The 27251-nt window shown below is 39.6% G+C and overlaps 1 long non-coding RNA gene across 1 annotated transcript; it reads left to right on the top strand.

Annotated features, from left to right (window-relative positions):
- Window positions 1-806: 806 nt before the first annotated feature.
- Window positions 807-22744, top strand: LOC140705527 (uncharacterized). Its single transcript, XR_012084922.2, has 3 exons — window positions 807-2985; window positions 15873-16013; window positions 19263-22744. It is a non-coding gene; the product is annotated as an uncharacterized LOC140705527 (long non-coding RNA).
- The last annotated feature ends 4507 nt before the right edge of the window (window positions 22745-27251 follow it).

Raw genomic sequence — 27251 nt, 5'->3', positions numbered from 1 at the left:
TTCTCAACCCTTGGTTCAATTTTCTTAACCTTACAAATGCTGAATGAGATATGAATAATCTGTTGTGGTGTTGCTCCACCCCAGGGGGGAAAAGCAGCTCCTTGCTCTATCCCATAGCCCTTAATGAAAATTCCACAAATGTCTCTGTTTCAGTCCAATTTTCACATTTGTCAGAAGAATATATGCCTGTCTAATGCTTAGCATTAAAGGTAGTATGCCACAACATGTCAAGAGCGAATATGCAACCTCCATTTGTTTTAATGGTGCTCATATGGTGAAATACCTGCCCAACCATGTTCCCAGAGCAATTATTCACGCTACTGCAGATGTCATCTCAAATGAAACATATGCCAGTAGGCAACTTCTTTCTATTCTCCTACAGTTACTCCCTTCCTATCTGTGGTAATCAATGCCTTTGGAACTTCTGAGAACATTCATGTCTCCTTGTTGGGCAATCTACATACTAAACAGTTCACTGTAAAATTCACTCCCTTTTAGAGACATACACAAGACTTCAGAACAAAAGCATAAAGCAGAGAGAGAGGGATAAGGGAAGTATACTTTTGGTGTATACTTTTTTTATTTGTCTTTGTCTTCAGTGTGGAAGGGATTGTCACTTTTGAATTGGCCTTCTCAGCCACACTAGATGCTGTTCCAAGTCCTCCATACAGAGCACGTTACCATAGTCTCTCGAGACTGAAGGATGCCTAAGTACAGTGGCACCTTGCTAGACAGTTATCCTGCATGACAGTTTTTTCGCTAGACATTGACTTTTTGCGACATTGACTTTTTGCGATTCCCATGGGGGAATTTCGCTGGACAATGTTTGGTCCCTGCTTCGCAAACCGATTTTCGCTAGGCAACGATTTTGACAGCTCCCTCGCACTCGCAAAATGAGTGTTTTGGGGATCTAAGCTTCACAAGACAGCCATTTAAACAGCTGATCGGCAGTTTGCAAAGCGGCTTTCCTATGGCCGATCTTCGCTAGACAATGACGCTTCTTCCCCATTGGAATGCATTAAACAGGTTTCAGTGCATTCCAATGGGGAAATGCTTTTCGCTAGACAATGATTTCGCTAAACAGCAATTTCAGTGGAACAGATTATCATTGTCTAGCGAGGCACCACTGTAATACTTTTTTAGTTCTAATTGGTTGGTGTGTTTTAAAAATATGTGGGAGTATAGAATGCTTAATAAAGCTCTTTTGAAGTAAATGGACTTTCCAACTACTTTAGCCAAAAGAAAATCAACATAACCTTCTGTTGTGATAGTTGTGCCAAGTTCATTGCAAGCAGGAAGGGGAAGACAGCTTGTGGTAACTAGTGGTGCCCAGATCATGACCAGCTGTTACCTCAGCATTAGGTTCCTACATGCTCATAAAAGCTTTATGGGTATACATGCATAGGGCTTACTTTACACTGTTGTGGAGTGTATGGAATGCCCATAAAGCAGGGGGTATAGCTACCATTTACAGTCCTTTTTGCTGTCTCACACGTAGAGGGCTGCAAGTGGTAACCATGAACAGACATTGTGCATCTATCTTTGTGGAAAGGGGGGAAAATGGAAGACAGGGCGGAAAAATATGAAAGGTTCAAAGCTATAATCATCTGGATTTTCCACAACATTTAGTCAATAAAGAAGGTTTTTCCTGATTGCTGGAAAGCCATGTCTGGAAGCTCAAGAAAGGTTATGCCATATTATTCAATGTTATCTGGTAGTCACACTGTTCAATGCCATCAAATACATGCTATCTTAAAATATCAGAAATCAAAAGAAGAAGGCAGGCCCCTTAAAATGGGCAGCAAATCAGATCACGTGAATTATACAATTACAGAAAGAATCTTTAATCAAATACAAAATATCCTGAGAAATAGCTCAAAAAATATGCTGAAAATGCTTGCAGATCTTTAATCACCACAAGACCATATCAAGCTGTTAACAACCTCATCAGTAAGTGATGGAGTTTCTGGGAAGACAGAACTGATCATTCCAAGATGACTTAGTAAAGATAATAGATGAATGATTACTCCACCAAGCCTGGTATTTTTGGACTGCTCAAGATCATTACTAAGATTTCATGATGAAGGCACTTGCCACTATCTATAAAAAAGAAAAAGAAACACCAGGGGTCCTATTGCCTTGTATGCAATGTTTTGTTAACAAGGGTGATCAGGGAGCTGGAAACAAGCCATATGAGGAAAGACTGAAAGAACTGGTAATGTTTAATCTTGAGAAAAGAAGGCCAAGGGGAGATAGAAAAGCACTTTTCAAATACGTTAGAGGCATGATTTGTTCTCAATTTTTCTGGAGTGAAGGACAACTAACAATGGGCTCAAGTTACAGGAAGTCAGAGTTAGGCTGAATATCAGGGAAAAAAGTCTTAACTGTTAGAGTAGTATGACAAAGGAACCGATTACCTTGAGAGGTGATGAGTGCTCCAATAATGGAGGCCTCAAGAGAGGTTTAAACAACATCTGGCATGTATCCTTTGATTTGTATTCCTGCATTGAGTGGGGCTTGGACTTGGTGGCCTTAGAGGCCCCTTCCAACATCATTATTCTATGTGGCATTTTGCAATGCCAAATAGAATAAAGCAAACTGTACTGTATAAGTAAACAAACTCAGTGGTGTTTATTAGCAAACTGTATAAGTGGTGATGAGGAGAATAGTTTTCATAGACAAAATATCATTGAGATGAAACCTGGGAAGGGTACGTGTGCTTTTTTTCATGGTGATTTCAGTCACAGCAGTTGCAAAGACAGTGGATGCCATATAATAATAACCAACATGACATTATTGCTGACATTATAAGACTGGCAGCATGTAGCAGCTGCAGAGCATGATCTAAATAAGCTTACCACAGATAGGCTTTGGTAGTCTGACTAATCATAAACAGGTGGACTATTTGAACACAGAGGGCAGTAAGGGGATGCTGTTTCAGGGCTTGGCAGCTGATCATCATAAGAAGATCATTTACAGCAGCTGGTAATTAAAGATCCTATCTACATGAGCAGAAAATGATTTTTTTGTGGGGGATAGAAGCAGCCTTTTGTTTTTAACCATAGCAGAGCAACTTGTCATTCTGGAGAATGAAATTTCATTTTCATAATGGCTTGGAAACAGGAGTGGGAACAGAGCTTTCCAGGAGAGATTATTTCCAATTTATCTCACTAATGTAAGCTAATTATTATGGGACTGGAGGATATCCAAGACCTGGATGGAAAACCTGTGGTTCACCTTTAGGCCATGATTTCCCTCAACAAAGATAAGCAGTCTTTCCCAAATGGGTTTATGAAGGAATAACCTGTTTAGAATTATAGGTGGTGATCTTAGGATGCTTTCCTAGAAAAACATCAGCACATATCAATTGTACTATAGAGCTGTTCGGGGAGGACAGCAATATTGTGGTGTATGGAGAAGAATGCCAGGGGAAGCCTCAAATGAATTGTTTTAGGTCAGTCAGTCAGAGCCTTTATTGGCAAATTAAAAACAAAAAAATCACATATACAGAATAACAAATAAACTATTTTAGTCTATGGCCCAAAATATTTAACCCTAAAGGTCTAAGGGATTTGTGTGTGGTTAGACTAGCAGATTAATTCACCTAGTCTCTCCTTTGGGAATACAGCCACATCTAGTTGTGATATGAGTTGAAGAAATTCCACACATACATTGCTTTGTACAAACAAAAGTAAAAGCTTCGACAAAGGTGTGACTACACAGTGGGGGGAAATGTGAATGCTGTTGTAAAGTTGCACCTAGGAAATTGGATTTCCATGGGTTAATTTGCTTCAGCTAAGCAGGGGTCAGCAGAGAGAGGGAAAGAAATTAGCCATGTTTGGGGCTTGTTAATAATTTTAATCCTCTCCTCCCCACACCTGGCATCTGAGTCTACTTGTTTCCCTCTTCATTTCCTCATCCATTTCAGTCTTTCCTATTATCTTAAAGGCCTGCTGTCCTAGTGCTAGGACAACTAGGTGTCTGAAGAGAGACAGAGAGAGAGAACGAGGAATCAACAATCAGCCTTGCTTCCAGCTTGTCAAGGTAGCTGTGCTGTAAATATGCTCCCTGCAAACCTGGACAGCAAGAGGAGAGCTATCTTAAGTTAGAAACAAGGCTAACTGTTAATCCTCACTCTTTCTTTCTCTTCCCGGTTTGGTCATCTAGCTATCCTACCATTAGGACAAGTGGAAGAAAGGAAGGGAAGGGAAGAAGAAGAAAAAAACACTCAGGAATCAGGTGTGGGGAAGAGATTATTCCAAAGACAACTACTTTCCTCACTGTTGTGTGTCTCTAACAGTTGCTGTAGCTGACTGGAAAAGCTCCAGACCCAATGATACAAGCCTCTTCACATTGGCTAAAGCAATCACACTATCTAACTGATGTGAATGCGTTCAATTCCTAAAAAGGAAAAGTCCCAATGGTGGAAGAAAAAACTAAGATTTGGAGGAAAAAACCCTGGCCTTTTTAAATTGATTTTGTGTCTGTGTGCTGTAAATAAAATATAATGCTAATCAGATCGTCCCAATCCTGGGGCATTTTCTGCATTAACTGTCAACGTAGTTGCACCCAAAGGGAAAAAAATGAAGTTGTAAATATAATATTACTGGTTGTTATGGTCATAGCTTGGGCAGTTCACATTTTAAAGAGCAATTGTTTGCAACAATAGTTCCAAGACATGAAAAAAATAGTTCACTGCAGTTATATTCATACTTGTTGAAAAGTGACTCTTTACCTTCCCGTTTCTTAAATGCAACCAACATTTTAGAAAACACACACATCTGAATGAATATACCACTTGCCTATGATATAAATACACTCTCATTTCATCCATCTCAGTTTTATGAACATTGGTGACAGAGTGCATTGGATTCATGTGATATTCCACCTGTGTAATAAAGTGTACTAACTGATACACTTACGTCACAAAAAAGAGAAAAACTATCCCTTAGTAAGTTGCAGTTGCAATGCTGTGCACTAGAGGTGGGTGTAAACTGGTGTTTGGCACTTTGCGCTGGTTTGTTTATTGGCTGAACAGGTGTTCAGCCCTTCAAAGCCCTACCTCCTCTGGTGGGTGTCCACTCAGAGGCAGCAGCCTGGATTCCCTGCCCTGCCTCCTCTGGGTGCTGTCTCTGAGTGGGCGTCCACTGGAGGAGGTGGGACTTTGAAGTACTGAACACCTTTTTTTTTTTTTTTGGCAAACAAACAAACAAACAAACTAAACAGTGTATCTCTGTTATTGTATAAAAAAGAATTAATTACATGTAGTGAATTACTTCCAAGTTCTGAGAATGATGAGCTGGTTTCTGAATCACACAAATGGAAATTGACATTTCAAGAATATTTATTTGGAAAAATCCTTGCTGGGGATTCTAGGAATTGTAGTCCAAATAAGATGTGTTTCAAAGTTCTGTCTGAAAGTTAAGTCCTACTGAGAGAGAAAAGGACTGTGAAACATGATGGCTTGTGTTTTTACAAACTTCCTTCCTTCCTTCCTTCCTTCCTTCCTTCCTTCCTTCCTTCCTTCCTTCCTTCCTTCCTTCCTTCCTTCCTTCCTTCCTTCCTTCCTTCCTTCCTTCCTTCAAAATATGTTTACCTTTATCTTTTATCAAATATTAAAAAGGATCAAACAACGCCACTCTTAGAGATGGTAAGCCAAGTAGTACTAAAAACCCAGTCAGAGCAATAATGCATAACAATCTATCTAAAAGTCACACTCATGTAGCCAGTCATAAAAGGAAAGCTTTCCTGAAGAGATAGGTCTTTGCTTGCAGAAGGACAGCAAAGGTGGGGCCAGTTTGACCTCCTGTGGGAGGGAGAGCCAAAATCTGGGAGCAGCACTAGAGAAATCCCTCTCCTGTGTCCCCATTCTTCTTCTTGTCAGCTATTCCTGTTGGTCTTCTATTTGGAATGTTGTCTATCCTCTCAGAAATCTTCACACTTATGGACTTTCTGTCCTCGACTTGCCCTTAGTGAAATGATGTGGTGCTTCTCAGATTGTGTACTGCTCTGGATGAGGGTGTGACCTGCTTTAAATTGCTGTACTGAAGCTCCCTTGGTAGAGGAATACAATTTCCCATCTAACAAGCTCTGGAAATGTGGCACAAAACATTTCACAGGCTTAAGCATTATACTTTATTTCCTACATGTCCCTTTAGTTCATATTGGTTTGGGGAAAAATTCTTGGAGACCTCTTTTGCCTGGTATCCTTTTATCAACAGAGAATTTTGCTTCAAAATTAGGTACAAAACAAAAGAACAAACTGAGCTTATAATAATTGTCCTGAGAGGCTTTTTAAGACTGTGTGGCCTTTTTAGATAAGCATAGAGCTAAAACTTGCCTTGAGCTATAGCTTTACTTTGGACTCAGTTGGGAAGCTCGAGAGAGATTTTGGCCTTGTGTACATTTCCTTTTGCTTAGCCAAGGTTGGGGACTTTTCAGACAAGGAATATTCAAAGAGAGTGGAAAATCTGCAGAATATTAGAAATATAAATTCCTCCCCCTTCTAAATATTTTTATAGTTCAGAAACTATAGAACTATTTCTATAGTTAAAAAAGTTATCATTGTCTTAAATTGTCTTAAAAACCAGAAGAGGTTAGGCTAAACCAGTGGAGGCAAAGCTTTTTCGGCTTGAGTGCCCAAAATGAGGGATTGGGGAAGAAACCAGTGGCTGCCGTGCCGCCCAGAAGACCAGAACCGGAACAGGAAGTGGCAGTTTCAGGGGAAATCATGGGGACAGACAGGAAGTTAAAGGGGGAATCATGGGGACAGACAGGAAGTTAAAGGGGGAATCATGGGGACAGACAGGAAGTTAAAGGGGGAATCATGGGGATGGACAGGAAGTTAAAGGACCCAGAAGAGGAAGAGAAAGGGGGAATCCCAGGTGCAGCCACTTCAAAAGGTTTGTTTCCACAAGAGTGGGTGGGTGGGGCACTCACTTGCATGCCAGAAGAAAGGGCTTTGCGTGCCTAATGTGGCACGTGTGCCATAGGCTTACCATCACTGGGCTAAACCTATGGAGAGCAAAACCAGCATACCTGGTTGAATGCTGAAGATGAAAGAGCAAAACCAGCATACCTGGATGAATGCCTCCCACTAGGACAAGATTCTAGCTGTTCTGTTTAGAAGTCACTTAATAGACTTTGAAGCAAAGTAGGAAGATCAAAGAATAATCAGGTAAATTGGGGCTACTTGGAAACAGGACAGGTTTTCTGTGACAGTGAAGAAATTCAATCAATGTAGCACTTACATGCATGCAAGTTATGCCCCACCATGTACACAAAAGGAGATCTAGAAAATAGCCAAGATAAATACTATTGAAGTAGTTTGCTTTGGATCAAAAATAGTTTAATTATCTTAAGATTTTAGTTTGTTTACAATTTTTACCTATATTTCATATATCTGTAATTTTAAATTGTTCAGCATTCTAATACGAATAAAGAAAAGAAATAAGTCTTTAAATGAGCTATAGAGTAGCAGTAATCCTGTCACACTCCCATAGGATGAATTCTCCCCTGTGGATGAACCAAAGTATCCTAAACCAGATGGCACAGATGAATCACCGTAGTGAACATGGGGCCTTTGGAGGAAAGGGTTGAAGGAGTCTCAACTTGAAGGATGAAGTGTATTACCAGTGAATGAGAGAATAAAACAGGACTAGAAGCTAAAACCCCTTCACGGATTGTTGCCTTGTCGTGGCGAAGGGGCTTGAGTCATTCAGAGAAGCTATGGGATATGCCGTGCAGGGACACCCAAGATGGACAGGTCATAGTGGAGAGTTCTGACTAAATACGATCCACCTGGAGCAGGAACTGGCAAGCCACTCCAGTATCTTTGCCAAGAAAAGCCCATGACCAGAAACAAAAGGCTAAAAGATATGACACTGGAAGATGAGCCCCTCGGTCGGAAGGCGTCCAACATGCTACTGAGGGAGAGCGGAGGACAAGTATAAGTAGCTCCAGAGCTAATGAAGTGTTGGGCCAAAGCCGAAAGGATGCTCAGCTTTGGACACGCCTGGAAGTGAAAGGAAAGTCCAATGCTGCAAAGAAAAATACTGCATAGGAACCTGGAATGTAAGATCTATGAACCTTGGTAAACTGGATGTGGTCAAAGAGGAGATGGCAAGAATAAACATTGACATCCTGGGTGTCAATGAACTAAAATGGATGGGAATGGGCAAATTCAATTCAGACAATTATCATATCTACTATTGTGGGCAAGAATCCCATAGAAGAAATTAAATAGTCCTCATAGTCAACAAAAGAGTGGGAAAAGACCTGGAGCTGATTGTGTCTCTGATCATCAGCTTCTCATAGCAGAACTCAAGCTTAAACTGAAGAAAGTAGGAAAAACCACTGGGCTGGTCAGGTATAATCTAAACCAAATCCCTTATGAATACACAGTGGAAGTGAAGAATGGATTTAAGGAACTAGATTTGGTGGGCAGAGTGCCTGAAGAACTATGGCTGGAGGCTTGTAACATTGTACAGGAGGCAGCAACAAAAACCCTCCCAAAGAAAAGGAAATGCAAGAAAGCAAAGTGGCTGTCCAATGAGGCCTTACAAATAGCAGAGAAGGAAAGGGAAACAAAATGCAAGGGAGATAGGGAAAGTCGCAGAAAATGGAATGCAGACTTCCAAAGAATAGCAAGGAGAGACAAGAGGACATTAACAGAGAAGTAAGCAGAGGTGTCTGCAGTGGCCTTGGATCAGTGATAACTCACCACAGGATCCAAGTAGAGGAGCCTCAGTTTTTCAGGAGTGGCAGTGTCCACCTTTCCGATGCAGGTTTGGATGTCTTTTTGGAAGACATCCAAGGGGGCCTGTTTGTTGAGCTCGAAAGGCTTGGTGGTGGGCATGGGACATAGCATGGCTAGTCCCTATGCTGTGGCAGGTAGTACAGAAAAAACAGGTATTTTCAGTGTGTCCGACTGTAATTTCAGGTAAGCCAACAGTGCATCTGACCTGGCACTGCGGATCGTGCGATTACAGTGCCTGTGGGGGGAAGATGCACTGGGCCACTTCTGGACCAACAGTCATCAAATAAAGATGGCTTGAGGTCTGGGGGTGTTTATTAGCGGCTGACCAGGTTCCTGCTGTCTTCAGACCGCTGGAACCTGGGGCCGGGGACTCGCCCATTGGTTGATCAAGGGGTATTTGAATACCCCTGCCATTTACCTGTTTCCGCAGTACAGCAGGCCCCCTCTCTTTTTGCCAAAAGATGGCAAATTCGAATTTGGATTTCTATCAATAAAGTATGGCCTGGATTTAACCCATATCACTGTATCACACCTTTATTCTGGGGTTGGGAGGGCAATGAATAATGACAAAGTTACCAGTTACTCTCATTCTCATTTTAATTGGAAAGGAGACCGAGGAACGCTACCATTTTCCTCTGGGGCAAAATCAGAGAAACAGCATTACTGAGGCACTTCTGGAATGAAAACAGACTGTAAAGTATCAAGTGACTCAGTTCATGGTAACTGTCAATGTGTTGCAGATTAACATGATCAGGATAATGTTCCACAGTGTCCTTTCCCTCTATCTCCATGACATAAATGCCTGGTGATGTCTCATGAGAAACTCAATTGCTTATCACAATGGTTCCCAACTTTGGGTCCCCGTTATTTTTGGACAACAACTCTCAAAAATCTGGACCAGCACAGCTAGTGATGAAGCTTCTGGAAATTTTAGTCCAAGATTTTTTGGGGACCCAAGGTTGGGAACCACTGGCTTATGAGATAATTTTTTTTTCTTCCCAATGTACTATCTCCATGTAGCCGGGAACTGAAGGCTTCCCTGGTTAATGGGTACAGACAGGTTTCCAGAGAAATTTGATTACCTGCCCAGCAGACAAGTTCTTTTGACTAACTTCAGGTTGTCCATGAAAGGGACACACCTAAGCTAGATGACCCTCAAAAATTGGTGACTGTTAATCAAAGCATTGGCATCCATCAACATCTATTGGTATTAACATCCATGGTGCCATTTGGTTGATGGGTCGCATAGCTGGAGATTTTTTCTTCTGCAGCTACAGTGTGTGGTTTGAATCACTTTCGGTCTTCCACACGGATAGGATTCATGCTTCTTTTGCAATGGCGTGCATGGTGCCATTACTATGAAGAGATGAGAGTCTTCTCTGACCTTCCTTTGCACTTGGTGAGACAGGTTTTGCTTGAGGCCAGAAAAGAACAGATATTTTTTATCCATCATTTAGCATCCAAACACTCCCCTCTTCTTCTTCTTTTGGGTTATAATGAGGAAAGGAGGAACCTTCAAGGAGTCTATAGTTGATGATTAGTCTTTCCCATTACCTGGATAGCAAAGCAAGTATAAGTAAGCAGTTACCTTGTATCCAGGGGATCTTTCTTCCTTAAAAGAGAAATAATATTTTTCCTGTCTTTATTTAGGGCAATTTCACAGGGATGATGTTTCCCTCTGGGCCTATTAGCCATCCTGAGAAAGTGCAACTTTTATCTATTAATTAAATGGGCAGGGTTTTTTTTTTAATAATAAAAAGAAATATTCCTATGGTCATGCAGAAAACTATCTCTTCTCCCATTAAAAGCTACCTTGAAATATTAGTCTCAGTGGGGTCTAATTACTCCGATGATATGCTGATAGTACCCTTCCTGTGGTAACAGACTGAGTAAGTCAAAAGTGCCAAGAACGGCAGGAGAATTGCATAATAAAGCACAAAAGATTGTGATTTATAGATTGCTTAATGGGGCAGAATTCCACTCTTACATAAAATTCATCTTACAGGCCAGTGGCTGATAACGTAATTCAGTGCATCCAATTCACTAAATTATACTTGACCCACAAGCACAAAGAAAATGGCTAATGCATGTAATAGCACAAATGTGCCTGCCACCTTGCTAAGTTTTGAACTGTGATGCTTATGGGGGTGGCATGATAGGAGGAGGGGTCAGTGTATGTGAACCTTAATGTAAAATCTGGCTAGTAATTAAGATGTCCACATCTTCCCCTATAAGAAATGTCTGGCTAGATTGTTTTCTAGGGCACACAGTTAGTACATTGCAAGAGAAATACAACTACAAGGGTTAAGACTTCACATGGACTGGCCCTGCTATTAGGCATTCCATATTAAATTGTGTATTATGTGACCCTAAGTAAGACAAGGTTAATATTTAATTATTTGCTTATTTATTTGCTTATTTATTTATTTATTGCCTCTGATGTAAGGCAAATAATTAAACTTGCATTAATATAGAATTAAAATGCTAAGGGCAAACCCTCTGATCTTTCTGGGAAAAAACATGTCCTGTATATTGCCCTGTTCAGCCTGTACACCAAGATTTTAACAGATCAGAGAACTGAGTTAACACAAGCAAAATAAGTTTCAACAGTGAAAAATGTAAAGTGTTGCACTTAGGTAGGAAAAATCAGATGCACAAATACAGGGTGGGTGAAAGCTGGATTGGAAGTAGTACATGTTAAAAGGATCTAGGAGTCCTAGTGGATCACAAGCTAAACAAGAGATGTGATGCAGCAGCAAAAAAAGCAAATACCATACTAGGATGTATCAATAGAAGTATAATGTCCAGATCTAGATAATAGTATTGTTCTATTCTGCTTTGCTCAGGACTCACCTAAAGCATTGTGCCCACTTCTGGGTACCACAGTTTAAGATTAATATTGAGAAACTGGAATGTGTCCAGAGAAGGACAATCAGAATGGTAAGAGATTTGGAAACTAAGCCTTATGAGGAAAGGTTGAAGAAACTGGACATGTTTAGTCTGAAGAAGAGAAGATTGAGAAGCAATCATAAGTATTTGAAGGGCTGTTGTGAAAGATGAAGCAGGCTTGCTCAAGGATATAGCACCGGAAGCAATCATTTGAAATTGTAAGTAAGGAGATTTTGATTAAACATTAGGAAGAACTTTCTAACAGTGAGAGCCATTCAAGTGCATCACTGGTGAGTGGATTCTGTTTCCCTGTAGATTTTTAAGTGGAGGTGAGATGGTCACCTATCAGGGATGCTTTAGCTGTGGATTTCCTGCACTGGCAGAAAGCTGGACTCAGTGACCCTTGGGGATCCTTTCCAGTGCTACAATTCTATGATTTTATTCTATGTTCTGGAGCTGTTTAATTTAGAAAACCTTTTTGTAAAAAAATAAGGGGGAATATGGTAGGAATTTACAAAATTATGGATAGTGCAATGGGAAAAATGTTACTCCTTTAAAATAGAAGAATGAGGAGGCATCTGAAGAAGACGAAATGAGATTTAGGATAGACATATGGAAGTGTTTCTTCATGCAAGGTATTGCCAAATGATAGAATTCACTGTCTTGGGGTCTCATTACGATTAGGCAGTTTCAAAAGAGACTTACAGTTGTGGAGGCCAAATTTATGGAGTTGAAGACCATCACTGGTAAATAGGCATCATGACTTTATATTTAGCACCCATCATGTCTCATATGTTCATGTTCAGACTATGGGCTTCCCATCATCATCCGCTTGGCCACTATGGTGCTAGGATGTGATGTAAGATAGCCTTTGGTCTGATCTGGCAGGGCTGTTCTCATGTACTTAGGAAGGGACTAGACTTGACTTCAAAACTAACTGATGTTAAGTTTAGGCAGTGTCACTGCTAGTGTACAGTATCCCCATATCAAGATTTGGGGAGGACTTTCAGGCAATATGAAAGGGATGTGGTGGCGCTGTGGGCTAAACTGCAGAAGCTTGTCCTGCAGGGTCAGAAGACCAGCAGTCGTAAGATTGAATCCATGCAACGGAGTGAGCTCCCGTCGCTTTGCCCTAGCTCCTCACCAACCTAGCAGTTCAAAAGCATGTAAATGTGAGTAGATAAATAGATACCACCTCAGTGGGAAGGTAAAACAGTGTTCCCTAGTCACGCTGGCCACGTGACTATGGAAACTGTCTTCGGACAAGCAGTGACTTTACGGCTTGAAAACAGGATGAGCTCTGCCCCTAAAGTTGGACACGACTGGACTGAAAATGTCAAGGGGAACCTTTACCTTTACCTTCAGGCAATGTATCTTCAGGATACCTCTTTAAGATGGAAGAGGTGAAGGGTTCAAACCAGGAATTCTCTTACACTGCTTCCACGAGAAGCTAGAATTTCAGTGCTTTTGGTTCAGTTCTGGCCCTATGTGGGCATTGCAGTCACTGTCCTCTGGCACCATTCGTGATATGAAACTTACCATAATCTGATGTCAAAGGGGAGAAATGAGAAAAGGGCTCGAAGACTGAGCAGGTGAACCATCCAGAAATATTAGCAAGCTCCTCTGAACGTTGTTAGTACCAGGCATCTGAAACAAACCTTGAATGTCATGATGGCTTCCGAGGTTCATGTGGAAAATGCAATTTTCTTCAGTTCATTGACTCTGTGGCTTGCAAAGAGAGCAGCCAGTGCTGAAGTCACCAGCCGCAGCTCTCTCATGTCAACAACCCTTACTGAACAATTTGTACAGCTAATCTGCTAATGCTGTTATTCCCTTTTGCCCACAAGAGACAGTTTCTAAATATCAGGCATCTGTAAACGTTTTCAGATTCCCCAGAATTAGGACAAAATAGAACAGAGGTTAAGCTAGCTGGAATAGTAAGACTGAGCATTCTGACTACACATAAGTTTGTAGGCTGTAACTTGCAGATTGTTTCAACACATTGATAAAAAAAATAAGTGTAAGAGGACCTTGAGGTTAGCTTGCCTGCTTTGTGGTTATTTTTAAAATCTATTCATTAATTGTATTTACATTGTTGTTATTGTTCTTGTTTGGCTATGGCTGAGCAGGCCTGGCCCCCCAAAAATAACCCATGCAACACACTGATTAGAAGGAAAAGGCCATAACTTTATTGGTTACAGCAGCAGCTTCCCTGGCTTAGTACTGGGAATAGATCCAGTTTATTGGGAGATCCAGTAAACCACAGTATTCCCAGACACCAGATGTGGGATGCGAATTTGGAATGACAGTCCATTGGAGACCACATGGGGGTACACCACTGTGGCACAATTTGTTTTTTGACTGTATTTAGACTGTATATACACTATCGCTGATGCGCTATATTAGTTCTATATATACAAACAAACAAAGCATGTTAGCAGTGAGGGAACCAGAATGGTGTAGTTCAGCCATGAATCCTGTTGAATGACCTTGAGCTGTAGACTTAACTGTGGGTGGTTTCTTTAAGACAAGGCAAAGAAGGGTATATACAGTGGTGCCTCGCATTATGATGTTAATTTGTTCCAGCGAAATCGCTGTAGAAGCGAAATTAAAAAGCCCATAGAAACGCATTAAAACCTGTTTAATGTGTTCCAATGGGCTTAAAACTCGCCGTCCAGTGAAGATCCTCCATAGGGTGGCCATTTTCGCTGCCTGTCTTGCGGGGAATCCATCCCTAAACACAGTGGGGAGCCATTTACCCGGTGGCCATTTTGAAACTGCTGATCAGCTGTTCAAAAATCGTCGTTTTGCAAAGAATCGGTTCCCGAAGCAGGGAACCAATCATTGCAAAGTGAAATTCTCCCATAGGAAACATCGTTTTACGATCGCAAAAGCAATTGCAAAAAGTTCATCGTAATGCAATTTCGTAGTTAAACGAAGCAATCGTAATGTGAGGCACCATTGTATATGCTTTGTTTGTTTGTATCATGGTCCCTAAAAATAGACGCTTCCATGGTTTAGAACATGGCACTGAGCCTGTTAAATGGGATGAGCAGAAGCAAACAGAGTTCCAGTACATAAAGAAATTCAGTGGCTACCAGATTATTTATAGACTTGGTATGACCTATAGATGGCTTGGAATTTGACATCTTCAAGATCGAATTGCTTGCTTCATTGTTAAGATTTTAGTCAGAGGTTGAGCTCAGGATGCCTTGTCTCCATGAGTAAGATGGGCATGGGGGGGAAGATTGTCCCAAGGTCATCAAATATCTCTCTGGAACTTCAACCTGGCTCTCCAGTCTCTCAAAGTTATCACCACCCCAATGCATTAGCAAGCATGAATAGAATGGATATCACAGCAATTCATCCCTTGGAAGATTTACTACAGAGTAAATAGCCTGAGTCACGATCACAAACCAAGAACAAGATAACTTGAGACAAGTCAAGATGGCTCATACTAGGATAAATAAATGTCTTTTATCTCTTAATAGTCCTCTGCTGCCAATGATGTGCTAATTACATATTTTCCCTGTGCTGAAAGATTGCAGAAATGGAAGACTGTTAGTTACCTGTTGGACAACGTTATGTTCAGCTTGGTGAATTAGGAATTATCCTTTTAATCAATGTTTTAAGTGTCCTTTTTCCTTTTCGTGAATCGCTGGTTAACTAACTTGAATCTCCTACCAAAAGCCCTGCAGAACAAAATACATGGAAGTCTTCAACAACTTTGTATCTTTGAACAGACTTTGTTGGACTCCTTTAACGATATTTTCAAAGAATAGACTTTCTCTCTCCAAGTTTTTGTGTCATATCAGGTTTGTTCATCAGACTGTATCATGTTACATCACATAATGAAACATGACAGAGTCAGCCCAGTCTGATGTGTGTGAACACATAACCCATTTTGGACATACAGAAAATACATTTTGTCCAGGAAAGTATAATTGAAGAAGTTAAGGATGCAAAGAAAGAAACAGCTCTGTACTGAGTAAAAATAATCAGAATTAAAATTTAAGGATTTAAGAACTGCAAGTTACTTTTTTCTCCTCCTCTCTCTCTTGTTCCCTCCACCTTCCACTTGTGAAAGACAGGTGAATTTCTGAGAACATGAGGACACAATTCCTGCTCAGATGAACAAACTTTCTCTGTTTTCTTTCTCTCTCTCTTTTTGGCTTGGCTTGACTTTGCATATTCTATACTACCTCTGTTTGCCTTTTGTTTTAAGATATAGCTCCTGAAGTCATTCTTGACATTTGCAAGATCAGATCTGATGTCTGTTTACATGCTGGAGATGCATCGTCTAGCAGAAGAAGCCTAGAAGCATGAAATCAGATCTTGGATACTAACACATGGCAAAGAAAATAATGTAAGAGGGGGAAAAGTCTTCTGCCTTATGATATATTTTAGGGTCTGCTGCTTTTCTTGAGAGGGCATGAATGGTTTTTATAACTTTTCCACTAAGCTATTGAAAATGTGATTTTTTAAAATATGTAAATGAAATACTGAGACAGACCATCAAACCATTTAGCCTAATGCTGTTTTTTCCTACTGACAGCTGGTTTATAGGACCTAATGCAAAGATCTTTCTTAGGTGGGATACAACAGATTAGGGTTTGGACTTTCTGGTGTGGACAGATAAAAACAATACCTGTAGAGGTAATTGCCTTTGTTTTATCTTCTTTAGTTGCTTTCTAGAACCAGTACAATGCAACATTGGAGAACTGCTTGCACAATTTCTCTTACACACATTGTATATTGCAACAGGATTCTGGCCAAATTCTCGGATTCTGAGGTGCCACCAAAATTTCCAGTTTTATGTGAAGGAATAAAACACATTTTGAGTTAATGTTTTGAGGACTCTTAAACTTGGCATTGCTTAGGATCTCAGTGTGTCTCAATCCAGTTCTCTCAAGATTTTAAAAAAAGGTGATGTAAAAATTAACTTTAGGGGAGACAAAATTAAAATTAAAGAATAGCTCCACCTTAGGCTTAAGCCCTTAACTGTCAATAATGAAACATATAGGGCCTGCACATGTTCAGGGAAGTAGCCCCATCTCTGAAGGAAGGCTGCAGTACCTGAGTAGCTTCTCTGTGTGAAAAAAACCCCCAAAGCAAAACTGAAACCCATTCACCCCTTTAATTACCCATTTACCAATGAACTAATCCTAAATATTCTGCATTATTCAGTTAGTTCACAAGAAGTTTTGGTGTTTGAACATTGCAACCCATTGAAACACTGCGTGAATATTTCTATACATTGTACAGTTACTCTCTGTTCTAATGCTTGATATTTTTTTTGAGCAAAGTATTTTCACCCCATTTTCAGCAGAATATACATTTTCCCCCAACACTAGAGATGTGTATAGATTCTTTGTTACAGGATTCCAGTAAAGCTGTCTGGATAAAGGTCAAGGGTACTATGAAAAAGAGAGGAGAGAGATCAAGGGTACTATATCTGCTGAACTCTTCCTCCTAACTTTGTGCATTTACACATGAATGGGCTATTGGTTCTAAATGGCATGAAGATCACACTGAATTATAGTCACTTTAACGTCAATGTGTCAAATGTAATCCAGTATAAATGTCCAAGTACAGGACAGTCATTATAGCTGCATGATAATACAGCTATGTTATCATGCAGCAGAGCAAATCAGCATTCTACAAAGTAATTCTAAAAATAGGGCAACCCAAGGGAAAAAAATTATAACATTGAGACTGGAGTTTGGTATAAATGTAGCAGACAGTTTGTTCTTGCTCTATGCCAATCTTGGGGAAGTCTGGGCACATATTACAATTTTAGTTACAGTTTTCAGTTTTTCAGTTACAATTTTTTAAATTAAAACTGTTTCCTGTATTCCCCTAAATGCCCCCAGGTTTAAAATAACTCATATACATTGAAAAGACAAATCTTGCATATTTTGAGAGAAATTGGTTGGTCTCACTTCCTTTTTTTTTAAATTTGGAAAGAATCCAGCTTGCAGGGGCTGAAATATTAATCCTCAAAAGAGGCCTTTTAACGTGAGAAAACAGTGACTTTGCTATAAATCAGCATGAGGCAGATGATACAATCTACTGTGTAGGTGAGGGAGAATAACAGGTCCACAAAAGTGCACATTATGTAAAGAGAAAAAAATGGTTTGATTTTAAAAAAGTAAAAATTCACAATTTGGATTTCCCCCCTATGCCCTTCTCCTCACCCTGGAATAATTATAAAAACGAGGCTTTCCTTACCCCCCCCCGAGCCCCTTCATTACAAGGTGGGTGAAGAAATGCACAGAACATGGAAAAGTTAATGTGTCAACCATGAAGGCTGAGGGGAATCTGAGAGCTGTAGTCCAAGAAGAGTAACTTTTCCATGCTCTTTGCTCTAAGGAATATTTGTGTGTGCAGACAATTATCATGTCCTCATTTACTAGCTATACAAGATTATTAAGGCTTACCTTACTGTGCACTGGATCTCTTAAGAGTTGCTGCTCCACACGTCCTCATCTTCACTTTCCACATGGATCTTGTCTAGAGATGAAATGGCTCATCCTGGTTCATTCTGGTTCGCGAAGGCTGAAGCACAGGTGCTGCTGCTCCCCTGGAACAGCCGCTCACTAGGCCCAGTTTACTTATTTTTCTCCCCATCTTCTCAACTAGTCTGGAATGAACTGGTTTGTTCCCCATCTCCTGTTTTGTATAATTGCAATGGGATTGAGTAGAATTTCCTTTCCTCTACAGCAGTGGTCCCCAACCTTGGGTCTCCAGATGTTCTTGGACTACAACTCCCAGAAGCCTTCCCCACCACCTCTGCTGGCCAGGATTTCTGGGAGTTGCTGTGATTACAGATTTCATAGAAAGCTATTTGCATCAGCAGGGAGCAGAACTGAAATATCCCAAGTGGTGAACTAGTGGCATAGAGTCACCATGTTTAAAAAATGATCCAGTGGATTGAACCATTTTTTGCTACAGATTAGATTAAACTGCTCATATTCTTTTTGTGTGTATGTGTTTGTGTATGTGTATACTGTTCAGCATTGTTCAAAAATGTGCTGCTCTTTTCAGCAGTTTTTTTAAAAAATGTTCCCTTAAAATGGTTTCTTCATCATTTAGTGTTGCCATATGTATGATCTCATTTGCTCCGTTATGTTATCAGTTGTTTGTTTTCCCATTTTCCTCTCCATAAGGGAATTTCCTCACCAACACATCCCTCAGCAATCAGACTTTCAAATTAAGTCTGTGTTGACCTTCCAGGGACCAATCACAATGCAAAGCATGCTAAATGTGAAGTATGAAAGTGAGAAACACCAGGTGCTACAACACACAAGTTTTTTTTACAATGCTTGGGGGAGCACATCTGCCAAAAAAAAAACACACCCCACAATAAATGTATCATCACTTTCATCCATTTGTGATGCTGTTCCATGAAATACACAATTCCTGATTGGGCAGTGTTGTCTAGTGGCTGAAGTCTCAAGGACTTTCTTTGCTTCCCCTGTGTTTCCTGGGAGACAAATCCGAGATCAAGTGGTGCTACAGGAGAGGATTTGTCAGGTGGTTGCAATATCTGGGTATCCATTCCCATCTGGCACCTGTGCTCAAAGATGTTTGTATATGTATCTTGCTTCCACAGGGTCAGTGCATCAGAAAGCCAGGAGCAAGAGGAGACGGGAGGGAGCCAATCAATACATACACATGAGCCTTTCATGCTGTTTAGTGAAAGACAGGGAGTGGAGCACCAGTAGTGCGATTTGCGAGCCTTCTTGTTGCAACTGTGGCACAGACCCCGCTTGCTAGTGGTGTGGACTAGTGGTGAGATTTCCCTGTGTCCCAGCATCAGTAATGTACTTACAAGGTTTGTTTTCCCTGAGCATTCCATTCCCTAAGAAAATCCATTCATATGACACCTTTTGCTCTACATTCAGATGTGTATTTTCAGTATCACAAAAAAGTTGACGATTTATACTGCTAGTTGAGGCATGATGTCATCTGAGTCAGTTTTATGATTAGCTGAACTTCAGAAAAGATATGTCTGAAAATTATTCCAAGAGATCGATCCAGTTCATTCCACTTCAGTCATTGTTCTCAGCTCTCATGTTAATGTTTGCATGATGGTTTCTTCAGAACTGTTGAGAAGACCATGGCTGTAGAAGTGATAGTACATTGAGTTGTAAGAGAAATTAATAAAGCTATAGTGCATCTGGACTTTATATTTGGGAAAGGGGAGGAGTACGCCTAAACAATTTAATCTCTTTTTCATTTTTTCCCCTACATATTCTTTGTTGTCAGGCCAGTAATTCATCAGCTTTATTGCTTTTATCATATCTTAGGAATTCAAGTTCTCACTTACTTGTAAACATCTATCAAACTTTATGTTCGGCAATAATGATAATTAGTTGTCAAAATAATTTGATACACTGTCAAGACAGGATCTAATGCTTGGATTCAGCTGATTACTTGTCTTCATTTGCAGTGAACCATATGTATAAAATTATGTCAGTAGCAGGTTTCAAAGTAATATTAGAACTTGCCTTTCACTGAAAAGAGATAGAGACTGGGTTTTTTTTGGTAATGGTAATTAAAGAAAATTAAAGGAAAATAACATTAAAACCAATACTCACATTTATTTAAATGTGACTTGTTTTGGTTTTATACCTGTGGAATGTGTCTAGAATATCAAGCAGGGATAGGAAATCTGGCCCTTTGGGTGGAAGTGATCTGAACAGTAAGTGAGGCTAGAATTTGAAGTGAGGATAGGATAGGATTTTATCTGGAAACAACTTCTGTTGATAAACTGATGCCTTCATGGAAGTAAGTTCTGCTTTGTAGTCAGAAATACTGTTGCATATACTCAGCTATAGACAGTGCTGATGTTTGGATGCTGCCTGTGGTTTGAGTGACTGGAAGGGAGTTTTCTGGAGGTGACTGTCAATCTATCTAACACAAGGCAATAAAGGACATGCTTGCCCAGAAAGAGAAGAGGTGAAGTGTATTGGAGTTTTTACAAACTCGCATGCTGCCTGTGGTTTAAGTGACTGGGAGGGACTTTTTATGTCAATCGAACACTAACCAATTGCTCCCTCCTGCCTCCCTCCTACTTCTCTGCTGAGTGCTCATTTCCCTCTCTTTAGTCTGTTGGAAGTAAGTTGGTTTGTTAGTTTGCTCTTTATCTGTAAACAACTGTAAGTAAGGAAATGTTTTTTATTTTTTGCAAATATCTCAGAGTGAGTTACTGAGACTTTAAGTGCCAGTTAATGAGAAAGAGGAGGACTACGTGGTGAACTTGTAGGTATTCTCCTTTGCATATCTCTCTGTACTTCTACTGTATAACACAAAGGAATTTTACCAGAACTTCAAACTCTGCAACATAAAATGTCCAGATTGGTTAGAATTATATCTACCTAAACCACTGAGCTATCCAGCAGTTATAAATAATCAGTTCATAGCTGGAGGGAAAGGATTTTGTAGTTGATGTATATCATTCAAGCTGTAGAGACGAATCCTCAAATGTGTTTAACTAGACACTACTAAAAAGTAATTTTATTAAGTAAGTAAGTAAGTAAGTAAGTAAGTAAGTAAGTAAGTAAGTAAGTAAGTAAGTAAGTAAGTAAGTACTAAAATATTACTAATTATTAGTGAGCCCAAATAGGACTCTGCATAACTCATTTTGAGGTATAACTAGCCCAGTTAGTTAAGTCTGTGAAACAGAAGCTTTCATATGTCTAGTTCTTATTGTTTACAAGGTCTTCTGGGTCAAAGAAACAAGCTTTCATGTGTGTGTGTGTGTGTGTGTGTGTGTGTAAATTTATATATTTATATATAAATATATATATTTATAAGAAACCACTTTGGGGAACTTGTGTACAACAGAACTCAGATTTCATATATATATATGACACTTATTTCTTTATTGCAAGAAGAATGTGCTCGGATGTTTGCAAATAAAATTGATTTATTAATACATAGCTGTGGCATTCACCCAGGTCATGAATATTCATATGCTATTTGCATAGACCAATGGGAGTGCTGGAGGGGTGGAATCACTAGGTATAAGAGACTCAGCAGTAGGAGGAGAAGTGGAGATAAGGTATAGATAGGGTTTTGAGATGGAGAATTAGAGTGTTAGAGAATTGAGAGAGTTTTGGGGTTTGGGTGGGAAAATGGTGGTTGAGGGTGGATAAAGAAGAATGTTTGTTTAAGAGCTAACAACATCGCTTATTCTGTCAACACCTGTATCAATAAACAATTTCTATTTGGTTCTTTTAAAATGACATATGGCCTGGACATCTGTCATTAATAACAGGTATTGTTGATGTAATCAACTGGTGGCAGCTGAGGGGCACGTAACGTGAGCTCCTAGTTTGGTGAAACAATGAGAGACCACATGGAAATATGACAATAGCCTTTGCTGGTTTTTTCGAATGTGCTCAATCAATCTACAGTGGAAAAATATTTGTAGGTCTCTTCACTTTTAATTATCCTTATTTTATCTTCAATTAAATATTAAGTCTCTATTATTTATCTTGAAAAAGTACACTTTAAGTTTAAAATTGTGCTGCCTTGTGATATCCCAAAAGCTGCACATCAAAACAAACTTGACAAATGTAATATCTATTTTAGCACCTCTTATCTCATTCATAGAGAGGGAGGGAGGGGAGTTGAGCCATTAAAAAAAACCTTACATGCTTTTAACAACTAAAACCAATTTACTTTCTAAATGAATGCTTTCTGCTCATGGGATGTCTCTTCCTTGATGTTACTCTGAAGCACCCTTGATGAGCACTGTAATATAAGCTTATCTTATCATCTTTGATCTCTTCACTTCCTTTCTTTATAGCATAATTTATTACTTTGTTCCTTATAACTTATATCTGGAAGACTGCATGTGGAAGTACTCAAGCAAACTTCTAAATCGACAGCCTCGTCCATCTCTGCAACTGTACACATGTATCAACTCTATTTTCCTATATTACAACACATGCTTGGAAACAGAATTCTTCATGTTCGCAGTTCTCCATTTTGCAGTTTGAACTAGACATCTGGCAGCTACATAATGAAGTGTTTTAACCTTTTCTAGCACATGCAGATTTTTAAAATTATTAATTTATTGGCATGCCCGTGTGGTCTGAGAAATCTTAAGGACAATTCTGCACAGATGCATTCCTCTCTCTTGTAGAGAAAACACTGAAATAAGATGCATTCTGTTCTCATGAGATGGCCAAAGTATTGGAGCCTCAGTTTCAGGATCTGTCCTTCCAGTGAGCACTCAGGGTTGACTTCCTTCAGAATGGTTAGGTTTGTTCTCTTTGCAGTCCAGGGGACTCTCAAGAGTCTCTTCCAGCACCACAATTCAAAAGCATCAATTCTTCGGCGGTAAGCCTTCTTTATGCTCCAGCTCTCACTTCCATACATCACTACTGGAATAACCATAGCTTTGACTATGTGGACCTTTGCTGGCAAGGTGATGTCTCTGCTTTTTAAGATGTTGTCTAGGTTTGTCATTGCTTTCCTCCCAAGAAACAGGTGTCTTTTAATTTTGGAGCTGCTGTCATCATCTGCAGTGATCATGGAGCCCTTCTATTTGCCAGGAGGTGATGGGACCAGTGGCCATCATCTTGGTTTTTTTGAGGTTGAGCTTCAGATCATTTTTTGTACTCTTCTCTTTCACTCTCATTACAAGTTCTTTAATTCCTCCTCACTTTCTGCCATCAGAGAAGATGAGGCCTAACCAATGCCGGATAGAGGAGAACTAATACCTCACAGGATTTGGAGGTTACTTCTGTTAATGCAGCCTAAAATAGCATTTGCCCTTTTTGTAGCCACATCACACTGCTGGCTCATATTCAGCTTGTGATCAACAGCAACTCCAAGATCCGTCTTGCTCATACTATTGCTGAACTTCGGTGGACAAATGTGATGGATCATGCATATTAGGTTGAAGGTTGCAAAATAGGTGGCCAACAAGAAGAAAAACAGTCTTCTTTATGGTCTTCTTCTAAGGTAAGGGTGGTAAAATGTGGACTGTGGGTTGCATGCGGCCACTTAGAAGCCAAAATATAGCTTTCCAGCACAACTGGGTCTGCACAATATAGTCATTTTCCTGCCAACCTTTACCGTATTTTAAAAAATTTATTTCCCTTATTGGGATAGGGCATAGGGGCAATATTGTCATGTTTTGATAGGCTCCTCACACCCCATTTAAACATATCCCTATACATTTCTTCATCACTCTGTAGTTTCCCTGACTGCCCACACCTCCCAATCTGAAAAAATGCCCTGTAGGAGGAGTTATGCTATGACATCTTCCTGTGGGGTTTAACTGGATACTCAGGGATGGAAACAGAGAAATTATTCTGTGATGAAAGACAAGGTATGCACACACATAAAAGCTCCTTAAAGGTATAATATGTACCATATTTTTCCATTTATAACACACACCCGTTTATAAGATGCCCTCCCCACTTTTCTAACCCCCAAATTAAGAAAACTTAGCTTTGAGGATTCAGCCTCTGGGCTCAGAATGGTCGGACATTTTGAGTCCTGTTGAATCTGAGCCTACAAGCTCCACCTCCAATGAGCTATGTTCCAATTGCTTTGTTCAGCATTAGCTGACATCAGTTCCATAAGGCTCATGACTGGAGGATGCTAAGACTCCTGACTATAGGAAGCTAAGCCTTGTAACTGAAGGAAGCCTGTTTACAGAGGCAAGGTATGTGTCATTTTGTTTTCCCCTCCGCTATCTCAGCTTACTTCTGTGTAAAAGATGTCCCTCAATTTTTAGTGTAATGATTTTAGGGAAAAGTAGTGTCTTATACATGGAAAATATGGAAGTTTGCAATATATCCAACCATGAGATATTCAGCTTAAATATCAATTGTTCCATGATTTTGACAAGTGTTTTTGAACATACATGGGAATTGCAATCTTATGCAAACACAGAATTTGTAGTAAGCCTAAAGAGTTCTGTAAGTCTAGGTTCTAGATATGGCTTCATGATGTCCAAAGACAGAGGTGAATATTTTACTTCAAATAAAAACCTTTGATGTATCATACATGAAGTTCTGGATAGCTCAGTGGTTTAGGTGTCTGGATATGGAAGCAGATATTCAGAGTTCAATTCCCCACTGCATGACTTTGACAGGGGGCTGGACTTGATGATCCATAGGGTCCCTTCCAGCTCCGCAGTTCTAAGATTATTATTATATTATTATAAGCATTTTATGGCCATAGAAGCATTGCTTCATTAATACTGTAGTAAAAATCCATTCCAATTATATAAAAGGTTGTTCATTGAACTTTAAGTGCTATAGACCTTTAGCTGATGAACCGTGTTGGGTGACTTGCTCCATTAGTGCGTTCAGCATCTTTAGAAAGTCTCCTTTGTGAACTGGAAGACAATTTCTTGATCAGAATGTAAGGAATTTGGAAGGTTTTATATGGGTTTGCCCGCAAGAGCGGCTGTCTTTCCGAATGTACCAGGCCCTGGTTTGTTACCCCAAGGACTCCAAACTATTCTGCTTAAATGAGTGAAAGCCATTAAGCCCCTGTTTTAAAATGCAGCAATTATACAAGGCAGGGTAGATGAATAATGCATGAAAATAAGTACACTAAATTAAAACACTCCAGATAAGATGCAGTCCCATTTGCGGTATGTGTGCTGGAGCGTTCCTTGATTCTGTGAGCATTGATAATGTTGGCGATCCAACATCTGTCATAAACAATGCAGTCTGTTACATTTTAAAGGCTTTAGCTTCGAATCTCTTGGTTTGCCATTTTGTATGCTGAAGAGTCATCCCCATTTGCTCATGTTTGAACAGGTTTGTGAACAATCTATAAACATTGCAAAAAATTAATTATACAATATTAGACTTTCTCAGAACAAACAAACCTGAGTTCTGATTGCACAGTTTTATTGATCTCTTTAGCATTTCTATCATCCAGCTTTGCTTACTTCATTGAGTTTATTACTAAGAAGTGGAGGGCTAAGTGATTCATTCCATCAGATGGCTAGCTTAGTAGAATCATATCTCATAGATGTGATCCTGACAGAGATGGGAAGAAAATGTACTGGAAGTCAAAAATATTAGTGTAACACAAAATCATGTTCATTGAAATACAAGAATGCCAAAAAGATGTGCCACTGTTTTCAATATATACTGGATTAACTTTAATCAATATGCTTGAGATTTGTTTGTAGAACTTCTTTAGAGAGTCTCTGCAACATAGTTCTTTATAATCCTATTAAATTTATTCCAAATATTCAAATATAATCAAACATATCCAAAGTATTGTAACAAGAATAATAAAAGGTGGTGTAAAGTGTTTGTTAAGGAATCAAAGACTTTGACTCTAAATGACCGACTTTGGGTCAAACTTGATGTTAAGGGAATTTTCTTTAGTTAACTTGTTTTCCTTCCTACAACAGTTTCTTCAGTGGTATGTGCCTCAAAAATCAAATCTGTAGATGAAGAGTATGTGTCCCTTCCAATGACTGATTTCATATTACATGCAAGATATGTTGTTGAAGAAAATCATGTTGAAGAAAATCACCACTTGAGAGAGAACCTCTTCTATAAACATTATATCATGTAATTCTACCCTTGGCATAAGCTGCAATGTATTGTGCATGCTCAGGTGTTCATTTGTGAAAGGAACAGTTCTGACAAGAGCACAGAGTGCTACTCCTGTCCTCTGAAGATGCCGGCCACAGAGACGGGCGAAACTTTAGGAAGAACCTTCAGAACATGGCCAAAGAGCCCAAAAAACCCACAACAACCATTAGATCCTGGCCGTGAAAGCCTTCACGAATACAAAAGAGAAGAAAACTTCCTTCATTTTTGCATCTTAAGCTGCAATCACATTTCCCAAATGGAAATTGATCAAAATATCAATCAATAAATGCCAAGAAATATAATGAATACAGAATTTCAAGTGTGCTTAAGGTATGAAAGAGAGATCAAAGAAATGAAGGAAAATTTCCCAGTGTGGATATGATCTGTAATATATCAAAGCTCGTCAAAAGGATGAAAGCACCATGTTGGAAGGACAGGGATCAGCTTTGAGGATTTGCAAAAGTCAGCAAGTTAAATATAATATTGGTAAGCTAGAGTGAAGACAGGTTTTAGACATGCCTTCAACGCATGTTGAGGATAAAGCCTATTCAGGGTACTTGCCTTCATGCATTATGGGGATTTGAACCCGGACCTCCTGAGTCTTAGTCTGTTGCTCTGTCCACTATATCACACTGGGTATCCAACACTGGTCTTACTCCTCTGTTATTTCTGAATGAGTGTTAGACTGAAGTCTAGCTTGTAAATCTGCAGGGTTATACCTTTGTATATCATCTAGATACAGTATTCTGTAGACAATATGTTTCAAAAGCAAGAATAACACTGCTTTGAATTTATTAGAACTGAAAAAGTTAAGTCCCAGTTTACTTTGAGTCTTATTAATTGATTCTCTTATATAACCCAATCCCATGTACTGTAATCATATTTGGAAGTATGTCCAGTGTGTTAGACCAGTGGTTCTTAACCTTTTTGAAAGAAACACCCCCTTGAGCCATTGAGGAAGTTATCATCGCCCCCCCTCCCTGAGGTGATGATATTCTACCTACCTACCT

The sequence above is a fragment of the Pogona vitticeps genome, chromosome 3 (genome assembly GCF_051106095.1).
Source record: "Pogona vitticeps strain Pit_001003342236 chromosome 3, PviZW2.1, whole genome shotgun sequence".
NCBI classification, from domain to species: domain Eukaryota; kingdom Metazoa; phylum Chordata; class Lepidosauria; order Squamata; family Agamidae; genus Pogona; species Pogona vitticeps.
Note: the sequence above shows the minus strand (reverse complement) of the source record. Positions and strands in the feature narration are given on the sequence as shown.